A 19,659-nucleotide genomic window follows, 5' to 3' on the forward strand; every position below is an offset into this window, starting at 1 on the left:
ACCAGATGCCACGTAGTGCTCTCTCAAGGGTCTACTATTCACTCGAAAAACTCAAAAACTTTTTATTAAGCCATAAAATCCTAAATAATCCATACAAGTCTAATGGTGCAATTCGTTTTGCCAAATTACACTCCTAAGTACCTCAAATAAATTAAAAAAGAAATTCGTCTCCATAGCGAATCACAATTCGATTACTCTAATAGACTAAAACCTAATTGATAGCTCGATTCTGGGATTTCAGGGCGTTTCTAAGGTCAAAACTAATTTCTTTTGAGACGTTGCAATTATAAAGAACAAGAACTTCTCATTTCCAGGTAATGTGAATCATACATCATCTACCCTTATTCTTATCATATGGGATATCACAGTATGACTTTGGACCGAAGTTTTTATTCCTTCCTGTCCACAATTCGTATTGGATTTTCTTCATAAGTAAGATTCAGTTGTAACTTAATCTCATTTGGAATAGTTATTTTGGGTTTCTGGTTCCAGAAACTTTTCCTTAACGAGGAGACATAAAACACGTCATGTACCTCATGGTATTCTGCTGGTAATAATACTACTTTATATTCTATTGGGTCTATTCTTTGTGTTATATGGTAGAGCCCAGTATATCTCGGACTTAATTTCTCCTCTTTCCAAACCTATTCACACCTTAATGGGTGACACTTTAATATACACCCAATCACTCTCTTCGACATTTTCAAGGTTATAAAAAAGCCCATGTGCATCTAAATTCCCTTCACTTAAACATATTTAATCAAGAATAATTCTATTTGAAAGAATGTCCTTTTTTTTTTTTTTTTGTAGAAATTCATACTAGGCTTTTATATATATGCATAAGACATTACAAGATGTTTGATAAAATATGGAACCTTGTCCAAAAATATAGAATCACTAGGTAAAGAAATTGCATCTTTAGCTAAGAGATGAGCCACATGGTTAACATCTCTTGGAACATAACAAAAGTCTCAACCCAAAAAAGCAAAGCAAGAACATCTTGTATAAGATGACCAAAAGAGGAATATAAACCATAAGCAGCTTTAATAAAGTTCACAACATTTTTAGTATCTCCCTCAAAGATCACTTAGCCAAAGCCCAGCTCCATACAAAAAGCAACAGTTGAGAAAGCTCCAAAAGTTTCTACAACTTCAAGTGAAGGATTTCCATACTTGGAAAGCTGCTTTGTAGCAATGACACTCTCATTTTCATCCTTTAGAATAATACCAATACCCATCTTCTTACTTTGATAATCCATAGCAATATCCCAATTTGCTTTTATAATATTTGTCAATGGGGGCTGCCAAACCTGAACAGGAGCTTGCTCTTGCATAGTATTATTATGAAATGAAGATTGAATCGTTAGCTGGAACTCTTCCAAAGAAACATTAGCCAACTAAAATAACTGAGAGGATGCTGGAAAACACCATCATACAGAAGTTCGTTCATTACATCTCAGCCATAAAAGTCTAGCAATAACCAAGAATAATTCAAAGTCTACAGTGTCTAAATACTCTGCCATGGTAAGTACCAGACCCATGAAACTGAGAGCATAAAGGTATTCAAATAGCATTGCTCTTCAATCAAAGTAATCTTTTATAACTCCTCTAAACTCTAAAAGATTGCCTCCATTCAAACACCCTATTAATGTAAATGAATGATGAGAAGAATGAAATAAAAGAATGAAAATAAAGTAATGAAGGAATGAATACGTGAGACTTAAATATGGGGCCAGATGAATGTTACAAGATTATGATACCACAGGATGAGGGGCAGATTGCAACTTCAAGGTGGCTCACTCGGTACTCTTGGTGATGACCATTTCAATATACTAGGTTCCATCTGTCAATCTCATGTGGAACTGTAATCACAAGGATTACTAATCCTAAGATATGGGCTGTAACAATGTTTACTGACAAAATAACAGGGAGAACAGTAAAGTGTATGGAATGATGATGTATTGTATATCGTTTACAAAGAAATATTTTATTCAGTCAAAAAATCTGATACAATGTGAATGAAACTAAAAACATACGAAAATCCTATGTTCATATATGATAATAACTATGCATACATGAGATTTGCTCAGAATGTGATTCCTTGACATGCTTATATATTTGTGATTTATTCAGATGGTGGTTTCTCACTATAACTATGAATACATGTGTTTCTACCTGAAGGGTGATTCCTTGCCATGAATAAATGTATTCACAAATCAATTTAAATAAAATTGTGCATGCATATTCATCATCATTAATAGTACTATCATGGTTGTTTAACCTACTGTAATTTATTAAAAGTCTCACTATGGTGGTCCCACCTGCCATATCGTTAACCGAAGCCTTAGATTTTGATGCAAATGTAGCCCAAACAGAATTATCCAAGGAAGAATGACCAATCCCACTCGAGTTGAAAATACGAAAGTCTATCAGCGCTATTAGTTATTTGTAATTGTTAAGATGTATATTTTAGTCAGGTGACAAATTATGTTCAATTCGTTGTACGTAAATATAAGTAATTAACAGTTGGTAGTGTATAATATTAGTTGAGAAGTATCAATGACATATAGATATTACTATTATTAATAGATGAATTTTTTTTTGGTATAGAAGGTACAATTAGCAATTATTTTTTACTAATCCTTTACTCATTCAGTTAAAACTTGTTTTACTAATCTGCATACTCAATACATGATTACGTGCCTAGACCCAACAATAAAAATCGGGGTGTTGCTGACCGGCTGACATCTCTAACACCATGAATCTCCAATCTCTTTACTGAGAAATGGGTTGCCACAAAAAGTAAAATAAAATTAAAAATATTAGTGACACTCGTTCTTACATATTAGAGGGGCAACCATTCCTTGCTATTCCACCCATTGCATTAAACGCACTTATACAGCTGATTTACCAAACAAGATACATGCACAATGACGGGAATGATTCATAGCAATGCTACATATAGTCCTCAAATGGAGACTGTATTGCAAGCCTAGTTTTAATTTTATCTTTAAATGTTTTTAAAATTACAATAATATCCTTATCAAAATGGTACTTTTTTTTATTTAATGAAGGTCTTGTACAAATGAGGACTGCAAATAGAATTTCTCAAAGGAAAAAGACTAGTCTCAAAGATAACGTAATCAATTACTAAGGAGATGAGAACAAAATCAAAATCGAGGTCTAGCATCAATGAAAACTACGTTATCTATTTAGTTTCATATCATTAAAAATGACAGAGACATGCCAGTGAGAAACCAACTCAAATGAGACCTCCTCTCCATCTCAAAGATAGGATGGGAAGATTTTGGCGTTGAGGTCAAGTTCCCCTCAAGCACACTCGTGACTTGTCGACTGGAAAAAAGTTCCACCAGGAGTCGGACAGGCAGATTCGAATATTCAGGAAAGACTTCAAGGAGAATCTCAGCCTCTCATACAAAATTGTTTACAACTGTAGGTTCAAACATATCTATAATGAGAACATCAACATCAAATAAAGTGTGGCCAGGTTTGAACATAGCTTGGATTCACTTGGCTCCGTCAAGTTTTACATAGCATTCAAAAGGTGACATTGTGAATGTGGCCAACCAAATACAAGAAACGATATACACATCCAAACACAGCCTGCTTTTTGTTAGAAAATTAAGAAACAAAGATAATCAACGCATCATAGCAACAAATAAATCAGAAACCTTAAGCAAAAGGTTGGGATTTTATTTAAGAACCTGAAGATCTGTAACTGAATGACCCAAAAAAATGCAATAAGCAATAAACTACACCTCTTATTCCCAAATGTACTGATAAAAATCTGCATCGTCTATTATTTAAGGCACTCTGAAGGTCATGGTAAAAGTAAAATAAGTTTAGCCTCGAAACAAATTTGAACCACAAGAATAGTGATCATCATCACCACCTAGTGAAAATTCATAGAGAATGACCTAAAAAGCATCAAAATCGATTGAATTAATTTTTGGAGAACAAAAACCTAGACAAATCGAAGAAATGTCCTTTTAAAAAAATCTGAATAAAAAGTACTATAAACAGAGAATTAATCATTTACCAGATCGGCATATGATCATGATTCACACGCATATCTTAGACAGCCGTAGTTTGCGGCAGTAGGAGAAGATTTAAAAATGTCAAACCATCAAACGTACCAGTTGGGGGGTGAGATGAGACACAAAATTCTCATATCATCTCATCTCATCATTACACCTTTTTCAACTCCCCATACAAAATATAATAAACAATTCAATTTTTTTAAATCTCAAAACAATAATAATATTAAAACATAATATTTTAAACTTTCAAACAAAACACAAAATTCTCATCTCACCCCCCAAACTTGTATCAGATTCTCTGCCCATGTGCAGCTGTTCTTTTCCATCATTAGAAATCAGCCAATACAAAACTGTTGTAAAAGTTAGAAAGAACACAAACAAGAGGGAAAAACCAGTTGTTCTAACTTGTGTTTATACATCACTGTTCCACTATATATCCTAAACATGCAATTGACTATTATACCCTCATGAGTTATACTGAATAGTGCCCTCTAACAAAAACAATTAAAAGAGTCCAACAACATAATGACGGTAAACATATAAGAAAAAAACAGAAAACCATAACAATAATAAATCTAATACAATAGACCAACATAACAGGCAGACCCCTTTTTTTAACCACCAAACCTAATACATCACCTTCGGCAACACAATGTTGCTAAAACAAATCCAATAAACCAGAACTCCAATTTTGAAATACTGACACTTTTGTCACATAAATCTACATCACATGATTTAATGGACTTTTAAAGTCAACATAAAAGTAAAGCAAGTTTAGCCAATTCCTCTTGACTTTACAACTCAAATCAATAAAGATCTGTCAAGGAAGACACTCAGATGAGCAAGGCAAACATCATATCTGGCCACAAACAACCACCAGCAGCAGTAAACTGGGCAGTCATGAGACCAGGATCTGCCACTTGTTTCTTCATGGTCTGCCATTAACACAATCATGTATAGGGTGTAAGGCTGAAGAGAAATGCAGCAGCGAAATATACCAGCAAAATTTGTACTTATGAATACAGAACAACAGCAATAAAGATTCCAGTAGGATAATTTCTTTTCCTATACTACATATTTAGTTGCATATAGAAGATGTGTGACATTTCAACTAGAGCCAAACATTTTTATTAGTAGAATTAGGGCTGTACAGAAACTGATGGGACCAACCGCCACCGATTGGAACCAACTACTGGAGTCCGGAACCAGCCGAAACCAGTGGAGAACAAGTCGGCCCAACAGTATAAAACGGTAGAAACCGACATCGGCCGGTTCGGTTCCGATTTGAACCTTGTTCAAACCACCAAACCAACCGGTACCCCATATATATATACATATTTATTTTATTCTTATATAACACGACGCAGTTTCACTTAAATGAGTTAAACGGCATCGTTTTACACATACGGTTTAGAAAAAAAAAATTAATATGAAACAATGCCATTTGGTTTCATATTAAAATTAATATGAGTTAAACCTCATCATTTTGAGTTAGGGTTTAATAACCCCGATGCCCCTCCCTTCTTCCTCATTTCTCCTCTTCCTCTCCGCGCCGTTTCTCTCTCTCAGCACTCAGAGTCTCCGATCTCTCGTGGCCCTCCCTCCTACAGCCGGTGGAGCCCAGTCCCCACAACTGCTGCCATCACTGCCCAAGGAAAATCTTCCTTCTTCGTCACCTCTTCCAAACTTCTCGCAGAGCACCAACCACTTTCAGCCTTTCAGGTGAATGCTCGTTTCAACTTTCCCTGTTAGTTTCTTGTTCCATTGCTATCTTCTTGTCAACTTTCCCTTTGAAATCATATAATGGATTCTTGGAGTTGGAATGTTGTGACCTTGTGAATATGTGATGTAGCACATCGAGATAGGACTCAAGCAGAAATTATAGGGATAAAAAACTGACCCCAAAACCGCCTGTAACAACCTGACCCAATGCTATTCAGGATTGAATATGAATAATTTTATTGGGCCTAAATTATATTTAATGGGGCATATTGGATAAGCCCACGAGCTATTAATTATTACAGTTGGGGCGGAAACGTTTATTAGGCACATAGGCCCAAAAATATACTTTAACAAGGCCCGTTAAGGTTTAGTGGATATTTTGGAGGGTATTAATGGGCAAATATTTTATAAGCCTATTTGATATTTATCGGGTAATTTTGGAAAGGGCACGCACCCATAAATTATTATGATAAATTAAGTGATTTTCTTGGGCTCAATTTGAAATTTAAGATTGACCCATTAGAGTTATCAAGGGACATGCCCCATGAAATGGCCCAATGCTAGTTTCTCTATAATTATAAGCCATACACGTCTCCCCCTTCCACTGGGATTCACGCCCCAATAGAACTCTCTTACAATTCTACAAGTCATCTTAGCATTAAATTTCAAAAACCGACTCCCTATATATACTCAGCCCCATGCACTGTAAGTGCATCTTATTCTTCTTCAAGCCCTAGTTTAATTTCTATTTACCCTCAGCACGCCATAGCCTCCAAGGCACCTCCACACACAACAGAAGCTGCCCCTATTTAAGCAACCCAAAGCAGAGTAACAAACACCATAGAACAACCAACGTACAGTAGCTCCTCCGAATTGCCTTCCTCAACCACAAATAATGCCAAAACCACTGCACGCATGTCCAGCCACCACTCCCTGCTTGTAACAGTTCCTCTCTCACAACAGCGTTCACGACAAACACCGAACGACATAGTCAAAACCCACACCCCAGAAGCAATATAACCTCCGTGTATGACAAACAGACCCCTCCTAGTTTCAGAAACCACACAGCCGCAAGCCTTGAACTGCAACTACATCGCAAGTCAACCATACCGAAAACCACCGCAAGCTCTTCACGACCACCACCCCTCAATCTGCATGTTTATTCCAACATCTAGAACAAAACCACCGTGGGATAGCCCCACTTCCCAACCCCAAGAGAAACTGGCAACCACCTTCATAAAGAACCGAACGTGCCTTTGTTTTTGCTCCTCAAAACAAAGCACGGCCAAAGGAAGCAAGACCCCACATTGAACTGTTTCGCAATTGCACGAGGCTGTCAAGCCGTAGCTTCGCCACTAGCATCCAAGAGAAGGACCACCGCCTCACGCCTTCAACACCAACAGTCTTCCAACGCCCGCACCACCACCACACAAGCCTCTCCCACGTCCCCTGGTCTAGCCACCCAAAAACGGACCATCTAAAACCAGCCACTGCATGCACATTCGTTGCTGACAACGAAAGCTCCACCACCTTGTTGAGACTATACCGTAAGCCTCTCTCTCCATGTTCTCTCTTTGCCTCTCCCTCACATTAGTGTCTCTTCCTCCCAACTTCAAACACTCTCACGTTAGACTCTCTCTCTCTCAAGCTTTTGGTTCCTCTCTCTATCTCTCTCTCTAACCACCACCAAGCTTCTCCAGTCTTGTGCCATTGATGAACCACCCAGCTCTGCCCAAGCCCACCGTAAGCCACGAACAACCTCACAGCCAAGCTGAAAGCCACGCTGCACGTCCTCTTCCTCTCCTTCGATGACTCGCTCTCTATATCTCTCGGCCAAGCTCTCTGATCTCTCTACGTAAGTGATCTCTCTTTCTCTCTCTCCCTCTCTATTTCTCCCCCTCCCCGTCAGTATACCCCAGCAATGTTGCATATATATATATATATATATAGAGAGAGAGAGAGAGAGTAAATGGGTTGTAGATGGCATGTTACGGATTTAAGGTGTATTCTGGGTTCAAGAACATGTATGGACAATATTTTTTTTTTATAAGTTGCATGGACAATATCATAAGATCAAGTTTTGGATTAATAGGATTTTAGGATTTAATCGTGTAATATTATTTGAAGAAATTATGTGAAAATAAAATATTTAAGAAGTGACAATATTTTAGGATTTCGAGGATTTTAGGCTTTATGGAAATGTAAGTTAATTTAAAATTTTAGGTTTTAACTACAAAGTACCTGTTAAATTAGAAATTTACGCAAGTTACGTATATTTTATAGGTAATCAATCGCGCCCCGGAAATATTGGATTAGATTTAGCACTACAAGATAAGTAGCATGATCATACCCTTACACGTATGTACAGTAAACGACATGTCTTTTATAAAGTATTATGTATGTACGCCTCATTGGAAGCCCATTTTTATGTACCCAAGTCATGATAAATTATAAATGTCATGATTTTAAGCAAAAGTTTCATTGATGACACATGAAAAATGACTTTATTTTGGGAAGGGGGGGAGGGGGGAGGATGTTACACCGCCGATCTAATCAGTACCAATCGTCAAATTCCGGCCGGTTCTCTCTCTCTCCCAATCGGCTGGTTTCAGTCAGTTCCATGCAAATTTAAAACCCATCGGTTCAGTTTTCAGCCCTAAGTAGAATTACAATTAGATCAAAGATGTTATAAGCAGGTGTGCTATACTATGCATATAGTGATCTTTTTTTGGATAGTTACTATGTACGTAGTGATATTATCATATGGATTCTCACTTGGTAGCCAACCAAGCATCACTCCTTCACCTGAAAAGCCATCAAAACAAATCCAAGAAGATGAGACAAATTAGTGGTGAAATCTGGCCAGCTTTGGAAACCCTACTCGGCGACATCATGCCTAGTTTTACTTTTTTCTCTTTCTTCTTTCTGCACCATGGCAGCCCTGCACCCATAGGTTCATTGCAGCACCTGACCTGGATGAGATCATGGTGTTATAGGGCACTGTTCACAGCACAAGGATGACACAACTGGTTTTGGTGGCACTCATTACCCATCACCCACTTCCACCAACCCCACACCCCACCATCGCTATGCCTCTCTTCCCACACTCCTCCAATGAACCCTATAAATACCTCTCTCGATTCCTCATTTCTCCACACCTCTTCTCCCAGCCTTCTCTTGAGTTCTTGAGACCTCTTCTCCACTTAGTGTGCAAGAGAGTGGAAACCGAGTGAGTTGGGTGAAGTTCTTGAGTAAAGTGTGTTTGAGAGCTTTAAGGGCCACGACCTTTGTAAGTATTGTTGCTTAATCTCTTGCTAAGTATTAGAATAGCATGTTAGGTTTTAATTTATGGCATAAGAATGAGTTTTTGATTGAGTTTAATTAAGGTTTAGCATATAGATACCAAACCGGGTCAGATTTGAAACTTTGTTGAAATAAATTATTTTGGGTGAAATTTTAGTCATGGCATGACTTGTTATGATTTTTATATGTTGCATAAATGTCTTAGTTTGAGTCTTGAAGGTTTAATTCAGAAATTAGAAGCATGCTATGATAGGTTTTAATTCTAACTTGTGTTGATCATCTAGCATGCATCGGTTTTGACTAGTTAAAGTTAAGTCATGGAAGTTTTTTATTAATGTTACCTAGGCTTGAGTAATAAGCATTTAGAAAACCTTGTGATTGGGATAAGAAGGAAAATACATGATTTGATTTAAGTTTTGAAACATTTCTTGATGAAAAAGACTAAGAGACATCATGCATGCTTAATGGATGATTTAGTGATGATTAAGGTACTGAGCCATGTTTAAGTGTTAGGATAAACTTGTAGGACCTGAACCTAAGTTTTTAATTCATCTTTAAGGTTGTACTTATTAATGGAACTTGATGATTTGAGTACACATGCACCATGGAGGTTAATTAGTTGAAATCAAACTTAGGCATCAATGGGCTGCATGCCATGGGTTGGGGGTGATTAGCATAGTTGCACTTTGAATTTTAAAATTACAAGGGCATGGATGGTTTTATAATATGGAAAATATAAGATTTATGAAGTTTGGTTAAATTTGGGGCTTATTTGCAAATAGTGAAAATTTAGGGCCTTAGTGGCAAGTTTGGAAAGTTTAGGGGTATTTTTGTAAATACCTATATTTGAACCCTTTTGATTATGAACCTCTTCATTAGAAACTCAATTCCTAACTTAGTATAACCTTGTCAAAAGCCGCTACAATTTTTCCAAACTTGGACAGTTTGTAAGTTGGCCTCTAATTTACACTTCAATAAATTATTTATGATTTATTGATAAATGTCACATTTATGTTATACTTTTCATTTTGAGCATGAAACATCATGTTATATGATACATTAAGTACATGACTACTTGCTTACATGACATGTGCAATCTTTCATGATTTGAGCATGTTACACAAAATTGTCATTTTCACAAGAAACATACTTATTAACACATGTCATGAAAATATTTTCAAAAAATTGCATGAAAATGTCATTTTTGTCACAACCCCAAAGGCTATGATGGAGAATTATCCTAGTGGAACTCCTCTGTCCACTCTAGAGTAATTAAAAATGGAGCGGTAACCCCTACATTGACGGAGAACAATCAACGGGGCTTCGACTGGGTTCTTTTCAAAGAATGACAGAGCGAAGTCAAAATTTATGACACCTAAAAATAGTAGGTGTATATGTTATGATGTTATAATGATGTCATGTTATGTTACTAATGCATTGAGAACGAATTTGCAGACAACGTAGTTTCAACATAAATTGTACTACAGTCACTAGCAGGTACACACAGTGCATACTGGAAACTATAATGATACCATATGTCATGATATCAAGGCTAATGTTATTGTTAATAATGGCTTAATGATGATGAAATGTTATGTTTTTTAAAGTTAAATTGAAAAAATGTTCACTGTAAGAAAATGTGCATCAAAGTTTTTTTTTTTTTCCTGAAAATGTTGATGAATCTAGATGGGAGACAAATATTGATTTTTCGGCATAGCATGCATTTCATATTTATCATTTATCATGCATGATATATCTCCGTGCATGTTGGTTGTTAACTTATTGAGATTTCAAGTAAATCTCACCTCTTGTGGATCCACTATCATTCCACTTAGAATGATAGAAGTTGTATAAAGACTTGACGAGGACGGACAGGATGGACCAGTGGATCTGACTGATTGAAGAGGAGTCAAACCTCGATAGAAGATTAGATCTTATTTTCATGTTCATAGCTCTAACCCCTCGTATTTTGGAGCATATGAAGGAATTGATCTAATCATGGAGACTTGTTATTGAAAGTAGTTTGTATTGAGGGATATGCTACCTTATGGCTTGAACTTATGATGGTTATTAATGATATTGTGATGTTTTAGTTCATTCTGGCATGAGTTTTATCTAGTCACCCTTATTCCGCTACGATTACTGCATACTACTAATTGTATACTAGGATGCATTGTATATTAACTGTCATGTACGAGGGTATGTAACCATGTGTTGCATATCCTGGGGCTCTAAGTCTCCGTTCCATCCCAAGCGGTGATCTAGGGGCTCTAAGACTGAGTTTGGATGTTGAGCTGAGCTCAACTGAGTTAAGTTCTTTATAAATAGTAGTGAGTTGAGTAGTGGAGGGAGTCATGTGGAGCCCATCTAAACTGAGTTTAAAGTATGTTTGGATATTAAGATGAGTTTAGTACTTTTTATGGAAAGTTGAAAAAGGTTGTGGATCCTACGTATAAAGATGTGTTAAATCGAAAAAGGTTGTAGGTCCCACGTGTAGGGAGGTTTTGAGTTGAGATGAGTTTAGTAATTTGAGAGTTGAGTGTTTGGATGTTAGACTCAGCTTAAAATTAGACTAAACTCAGTTAAGCTCAGTTGAGTCTTGCAACCAAACGCAGACTAAGTCTCCATTCCATACCAAGCGGTGACCTAGGGGCTTCACAACTTACCTCGCTGGAAACACCAGAAAACATCGTCGCCACCGTCAACCACCATAGAGGAGTTGGAACACCACTCGATAACCCAGAAACTGCTAGCCACGACTCGGGCCACCCCAGATCCACCGCCGCACCTCTCTTTTCCTCTGCCATCACACCTTCCTTTCTCTCAGTGAGCTTGAATCCCGCTTTGTCGCATGATATTTCCTCTCTCAAACACTCTGTTTTGCTAATCTTGGTACCCAAAACTTTTTTAGTCTCAAATTTGCTTCTTTTCTAAGTTTGTCGCACAGGCCTTTGCTTTCTCCAGTGTTATCTGATTTCACAATCAGATTTTCCTTTTTCATTTTTCAGTCTTCTCCAAAAAAACAGAGTAATGATAGACTTACAACTCATTTTTATAATTTTTATACAGCTATGTGTTAAATTGAGGGTATTTATATAAGGTGATGTTACTTTTATAAGTTGTTTCACAAAAATATCCCTCATTTAACACATGGCTGTATAAAAGTTGTAAAAAAGAGTTGTAATTGTATCATTTTCCAAAAGTAAATGCATGTCTTTCGTTATAACAAAAATGCTCTTCAACCAATACCTTTACTTTCCGTAAAGCCTCTGGAAGCCTCTTTTGTTTGTGTAATTACCTTATTGCCCTATAATAATTCAAGGGGGCTGATGTGCTTGTGGGCTTAAGTCTCACGTTGGGTTTGATCTCTTGATGGACTTGTCTTAAGTGGCCTGATTTTCACATGGGCTTGGTTTTATTGCATTTCAGAAACTGTTATAAAATTTAATTAGGCTGACTTTCTTGTGGGCTATGGTTGTAAGTTGGGCTGATTTTCCCTAATTGGGCTGGACTGGAATTTTAAATTAGGGCAAATCTTACTTGAATAAATACATTAGCCCATACACCTTATTTTTACATAAAATAATTAAGGGCATAACTTATATTGCCAAGTATTAATTTATGATTTGATCGTAGTAATAAGTTACAAGGATTTTGATACTAAGTACTATTAAGCCTATTTTACAAATCAAATGTTTCCCCCGTTATTCTATAGATTAAGATAAAAAATATATATTCCTTACTAATTATAATTGAAGGACTAAATATGATATTAGTATTTAAATAATTATATGATATTAGTAGTTACTAATGTTAGCATATATCTGAATATTTTATTAAATTAAATTCCATGGTAAGTATTTAATTACGTAGAGTACTACGACAGGTTTTTCTAGACATTTAGTAACATTTAGTATCTCATATAGGTGACAAGCTACAAAGTAAAATTCAGGAAGCAGAACAATGAGGTAAGCAGCGTGTGATTATAATTTTTGTGTGCTGTAACTATTTTGTTCTGCATGAAAAAGTGTTGTTCACCTATCTATGTACGAGCCAATTCAAGGTTAGCGCCTTTTCATGAACCCTCAAAGAATTATGATGATATGCTCGTGAAAGAAATGATGTATGTTATGCTGATTGGGTTGTTTGTTAGAATGGATGTGATATTTATGAAAATCACACGTATGCCATGTAATGATTATGTATGTTATGCTTAGATTATGCTATGTAACGCTTACGATGTTATGTTATGTTATGTAAGTTATGTTATGTTAAGTAATGCTCATGTTAATATGTCATGATCAATGCGATGCCATGCTTATAAGTGAGATATGTCATGAAAGTCAAGAAGTCGATATGTTCATATGCATTATGATAAGATAAGTAAGAATTCATGTGAATAATAAGTAAGCTTTAAGATTGGCCTTATGTTATGGGTGGATGTGCAAGCCACAAACTGAAACGTGGTCCACCATAAGTATGCTATGATGTACTTGGTGACACGGACCTAAGCGTGCTTCATCATATGCTATGCTACAATGTATGCGGTGACATAGACCTTAAGTGTGCTTACCATATGCTATGCTATGATTTATGTGGTGTCACGGATCAAAGCGTGATTCACCATATGAATTATGCAGTGCCACAGACCTAAGCGTGGTTCACCATATATATGCTATGATGTATGAGGTGTCACGAACCTAAGCGTGATTCACCATATGTTATGCTACAATTTATGCGGTCAACGACAATTATACCGATGCACATATGTTATGATGGCCACTAAGTAAGGGAAAGATAAGATGAATAAGTCATGTACGAATGATATGAAATGCATGGAGTCAGTCATTCATGCATCCATGTTACATGTATTGCCATGATTATGTTGAATTCCACCTACATTACTGATGAATGATCTATATGCCATGTGTATGTATGATGAAGCATGAAAGTTTTCAAAATTAAGCTTAATGTTAAGCTAAGTTTACAGTATGATGTGCTATTACTGTCTTCTGCTCATTTTTGTATGTTTTTATATTTTAACCAACCCAGGTGAGGATTTTTATGAGAATGGAAATGCAGGACGGAACTTGGCTTAGGGAGACGAGACATAGGCCTAGACAGTTTATGACATGCTAAGTTTCATGATTAAATATTGAATTTATTTATTTATGAAATCTTTTGTATATGGTGCTTCATTAAGAAGGAAAACTTTTAAGTCAAGGTTAGTAGCACACCAGTTATCAAGATTTTTTTTTTAAAATGACTTTATTCATTACTCTGGGGGAATGGGGCGTTACAGAAACACCAAAAGCAATGAAATGTGATCTGCATTAGTATATTGCACCAAGTTAGCAGGTAAATGTGGCTAAATCTTTAGTTTGGCCTTGTTCCCATGATTCACTGGCCATCAAATGAGAGCTTCCAAAAGTTAAAGTCACCAATTAAAAATGAGTCATACTTCATAATAAACAAACTAGAGTATAATTGTCCCCAATGCCTTGAAGATTGCTGCTCGGAGTAACTATCATCTTTTTTCATCAGAACAAAAACCATTTCTGGAATTACTTTTAACCTCCTGGAGAGTTTCAATGCTCTCAGGAAGAGCAAGGAAAACATGAGAACATGTATGAGGATGTAAAACGTTAAAACGTTTCATAGCATGAAAATCATAGGAGGTAAACAAATGGATGTATAACAGTGTGATCTTCAAAATAAAGAAGGGATGGTAAAGCAATATGTATTATAATCAGGGCATGCTATAACTAGTTACTTTTTTTTTCTGAGAGAGAGAGTATTAAACTAAATTCCACAGAAAATACAAGAGGGAACTAAATTCAAAGGGAAAGCAAACGCAAGACCAAATATTTGGACATATTTAGCTTTGACAAACTAGGCTAGTATTAATAGAGATGATTATTTTGGATGTAACCTCACCGCAAAAGTTTTACACAAATCTTATTAATACTTCCCAAGTTTGAGAATATACATCATATTAACCTAATTTGGAATATATAGACTCCAATGATTTCAAGAATAGTGTAGATATGTTGCAATCAGAATCTTATCTTGAACGAAGGGACAATCAATTTCAATACAAGAGGTTCTTCATGGAAAACAGAATTGAAGTGTAATTCCCCCTTCCTGTAGGCAAGGGACACTACGTACAACACAACTCTCACCAGGTAAGATACCCAAAATGATAAATTCTTCATTAGATGGAGTCATTAAATATAAAAGCATAATCAGATTAACTCTAAGCTGATATTTGGTTTTATGCTGGTAAACATAAGAGATATAAGTTAATTATCTTCTTGTTACCAGAGGTTGGCATCAGATTCTTTGAGTTTATTAGACGCTAAATGGGTAAATGATGATAAAAGCCTTGTCCTGCAAAATGTCTTCGGCGGACTTGGCACATAACCACCGTTTTTCCCATTAAACTTCTACTGAGGAATTAGATGAAAAAACATAGTTAACAAAATCAGGCTTATAAACAATAATATTCCAAAAACCAAAGTAACAAATGATTCCAAACCAGAAAACTTGTGCACAGTCAGAAGTTCCAAGCTAGAAACAAGTTTAAACCACTAAATGTGAGAATAAATAGAAGCAAGCAATCGAAACAAGCGAACCTGTAACTGCCAAAAGCTTATAGAAGAGTGACTGAACCGGCGTTAATCGGCTGAAAGTGGACAAAATGGGCAATTAAAATGAAACTTGAGAAGAAACAGCCGAAAGGTATGCAAATCAGCCGAGAATCACAATGAATCTCCCAGAAACCGAAGCTTGGAGTCAAGCTGAGACGGGTGAATCCTGTCCATTTATACCCCATTTTTTGTTGACCAGATTTAACAGAGTAATGGGTTCACCTGAGTCTTCAATTTTGCGAATTATGCAAGGGATATCCCTCTCCTAATAAGCACCACTTATCGTTGTGCCTCCAACCACTGGAACCATCACAGAAACAACCGAAAACCACCACTGAAGCAATACGGCCTCCATGAATCAACTGACTGACGGAAATATCAGACTTGCTGCCTATACGCACGGCAGAATCATCATGATTGAAAATTATCAAGCTTACATGATTTCACAAAGAATAATACCACGAACCACAATAATCTTCCCCTTAAGAGTATCCGCATCCGGTTCCGCAAAGCCTCTTTATCCCTAAATTTTAGTAAAGATTTTTAATTTCTTTTTTTTTTAACAAAAACTCCTCTCCCATCTAAGTTTCTAACCATTATTTTAAGGTAAAGTTTTGGGATTTAAACAGTAATCTCTAAATATGAGAGTTATTGTTCATTTTTAAATATTTTTTATAAATATTTTATTCTAATTAATAAAACAAATTCTTATTTTAATTATCTATACTTTCTTTCATACTTATATTTGTTATAGTTAAAATTTGAGAAAAAAATATATCACCATTGAGATGATATAATTTTTTTAAAAAACATAAATTTACCATTTATGAAAATATAATTTTTTTAAAATAATATTGTTAAGAAAGTACTAATTTTTAAAATATTATCATTTAGAGAGATAAGTAATTTAAAAAAAATCATTATAGTTGAAAAATCAAAAATATGAATACAATAAATAATTAAATAATTACGAAAATGTGAGAAAAAATAAGTTAAAATATTTTCGGCCACTCTTTCCTCGACAGACAAAAATAGAGTCGTTAAAGATGTATAAAGAAATAAGTAGAAAAAATAATAAATAAAGAATAAAAAAATATTATTTTAATAAAATAGAGAAAGAATAAAAAGTGTGATGTAGAAAGTTTATAAAGATGAGTCAAATTTAAAAAACAAATTAGGAAAAGATAATTTTTAGTTACAATTTAAGAAAATTTTACTTATCCGAATGTGAATCATCTTGTAAGCGTGGCATTTAAATCATTATTAGATTATTTAAATATATACATACATACATACATACATATATATATATATATACATACTAGGTAGAACGTTGCCTAGTTGGGTGAAATACTTTTTTTTATAAAAATAATATGATTTAAAAAAATGATTAATAAATAATTTAATGAATGAAAACAAAAAATAAATTTTAGTAAATATAGAACATCGTCATTTATCTTTTCTTTGATATCTCGATTTAATTCAAGGGCAACATCTTTTCCAAAAAGTGATTAAGGATAAATTGACATGACATATTTTATATACGGGTGGGTATTCAACAATAATGATTCTAGATGATCAATAATATCCTTTCGAGTTATATGTTTATCTTAATTGGTAGTGACAATGCTGACAAATATTAGGACCTTCAAACATGTCGGCCATCCTTGAGGGGAAAGTAGAGGTAAAATATAAATAGGAAAGAGAAAGTAGTAGGCTTTTGACGATAGACTATAATGCACTTCGTGTTGCTCTCCGATCCTCTCTCTATAAATCACAACACAGTCAATTGCTATTTTTCTCTCAAATGTCAGACGCTTTCCCTTGTCCTTTGCCTTTGCCTCAACAGTGATGATTATGTAATAACGGTTTATTCAACATACAGTTGTTAGATTCAACATACTGGTATTGCGCACAATGTTAGAATAAAATAACTATATCGTCCGCATGAATTAAAGAAAGGGAACTTGCTAGGTCGGCCCTAAGAGTTTTGTCTATCATTGCATTTTATTTTATTTTTGTATGTTATTTTTTTGTCATTTTTTATATCATTTTAAATATTTAAAAAATAATTACAAACTCATTAAAAAATAATTTTTTAACTAATAAAAAAAGTAATAGCGCATTTATCTTACAAAATATTAAAATTTTCATTATGATGGTAAATCAAATATAGGTCAAACACCTTAATCTAGGTCAGGTGAAGTAGATCGATCGTGGTAATCAAGATTAAGTTATCCTGAGAAGATTAAAATGTCCACTTTATTAATAATAATTGTTTGACTCATGAGTATACATGAGAAAGACAACCAATGTGCGGCAAGCGATAAGATAATGTTTTGATAGTTTTGAAGCCCTCCACTCAAAGATTTCACAAGTATTAGTTTAATAACTTAGTGGCCGTAAGTATTAATATCGAAAGAGAGAGAGATCAAAATATTGATTAATAAATGGAGTACAATGAGTTTACTAATTCAGTGGCCGTATGTATTAATATTGATGGAGAAAGAGAAAGACAAAGCCTCTATTAAGTGGTCTATTTAATGGGGTACATAATGCATGCAAAAAGAAAGAAAAAAAAACCATGAAAAAACTTACCTTTGCAATGTTTTAAATGTTGGGGTCGCATTCATTTTTTTATGAGTGATCATGAGTGTAAACAGTAAAGTCCACAGGTTGCAAAGATATGTATCTTCATTTTCATAAGCTTTTACCAATATGACTAATATGATTATAAAAGACAAAGCAAGGCATTTTTTATGACTAATATGACTAATATAATCCGGCGGCTCGAGGCTATAAAGCTTTTGTCGAGATACGGGCAAGACTCGAGGTGCCTTCCGCATTATTGAACAAAAAAATGCCGCAACCTGATAAATGTTACAAAATCTAGAGCTGCCTGGATTTACCCTTTTGTTTTCTTGTTATTATTGCTTAGACCATGAACCCCATTTTAAAAAATGAAAAATAAATAAATATATATTTATCTGAAACAAATCACTAACTATAAAAAAAATAATAATAAAAATAAAATTTGTTGAGATCCAATTAATACCCAACTCTGGGTGAGAGTATCATTTTTCATTTCATAATACAGACTTTTTCTATTTAATTATGATGGTACATAAAAAGGTAGTCATTTTAACGATATTATATGCTTAATTGCTTTTGAGCATGTTGGATACCACACAAGCTGTTAGGTTTGGTTATCATTTCAATGTTTTGGCAAGTCTTCTATCCATTCAAGAACATATTTGGCCAACTTGAATGATCATGGCCACTCTCCTCATATAAAAATGGATATGTCAAAATTACTTTTCTTCATAATTAATTTTAAAATGATGACCCTTTTTCTCTTTAGCTATGCCTAACCTTTTTACAAGTGAAGTGTAAGCTTTTGGTCTCAGTTAGCCTTTTAATGATGTCTATCAAGCGATTTAATTAAAAAAAATTGACATCTATATGCAACAAAAAAAAATTAAAAATATATAAACTTTAACATATAAGCAAACAATTACTCAATTACTTTGGCTCTAAGTGACTTTCTGAAGTAATTATATTTCTATTTTTTGTCACTGGATATTTGATAAAGAGAGATCATTTTAAATGTATTTTTTTTTTAAAAGAGAAATGATATTTTCGTAAACCTTATATATTCCATTTAGAAAAAGTAAGCAAATTAAAATATATAATAAAGATGCTTTTATTGCATTGAGAAAGATGATGACCAAGGATTAAAGTTGTTGTAAGGGCTGATTGACAAGCATTAAAGTTTTTGTAAGGGCTGACAACATTTATCTCACTCCTAGCAAACTTATTTGACCAAATCAATCTGCTACAGTACTGTATTTTATGTCAAGACGATTATAAAGTTTTGCTCCATGATTTCGATTAATGATGTTGGAGTCTTTGGAGGTGCACGAT

General features: G+C 34.8%; 1 long non-coding RNA gene across 1 annotated transcript; it reads right to left on the minus strand.

The window, feature by feature from the left end:
* Positions 1-4,626: 4,626 nt before the first annotated feature.
* On the minus strand, positions 4,627-16,297 carry LOC121234442. The gene is made up of 2 exons (XR_005934394.1): positions 15,721-16,297; positions 4,627-5,029 (listed from the first exon to the last, which is right to left on the minus strand). It is a non-coding gene; the product is annotated as an uncharacterized LOC121234442 (long non-coding RNA).
* Between the last annotated feature and the right edge of the window lie 3,362 nt (positions 16,298-19,659).

This window comes from Juglans microcarpa x Juglans regia, chromosome 6D (assembly GCF_004785595.1).
Source record: "Juglans microcarpa x Juglans regia isolate MS1-56 chromosome 6D, Jm3101_v1.0, whole genome shotgun sequence".
Taxonomy (NCBI): domain Eukaryota; kingdom Viridiplantae; phylum Streptophyta; class Magnoliopsida; order Fagales; family Juglandaceae; genus Juglans; species Juglans microcarpa x Juglans regia.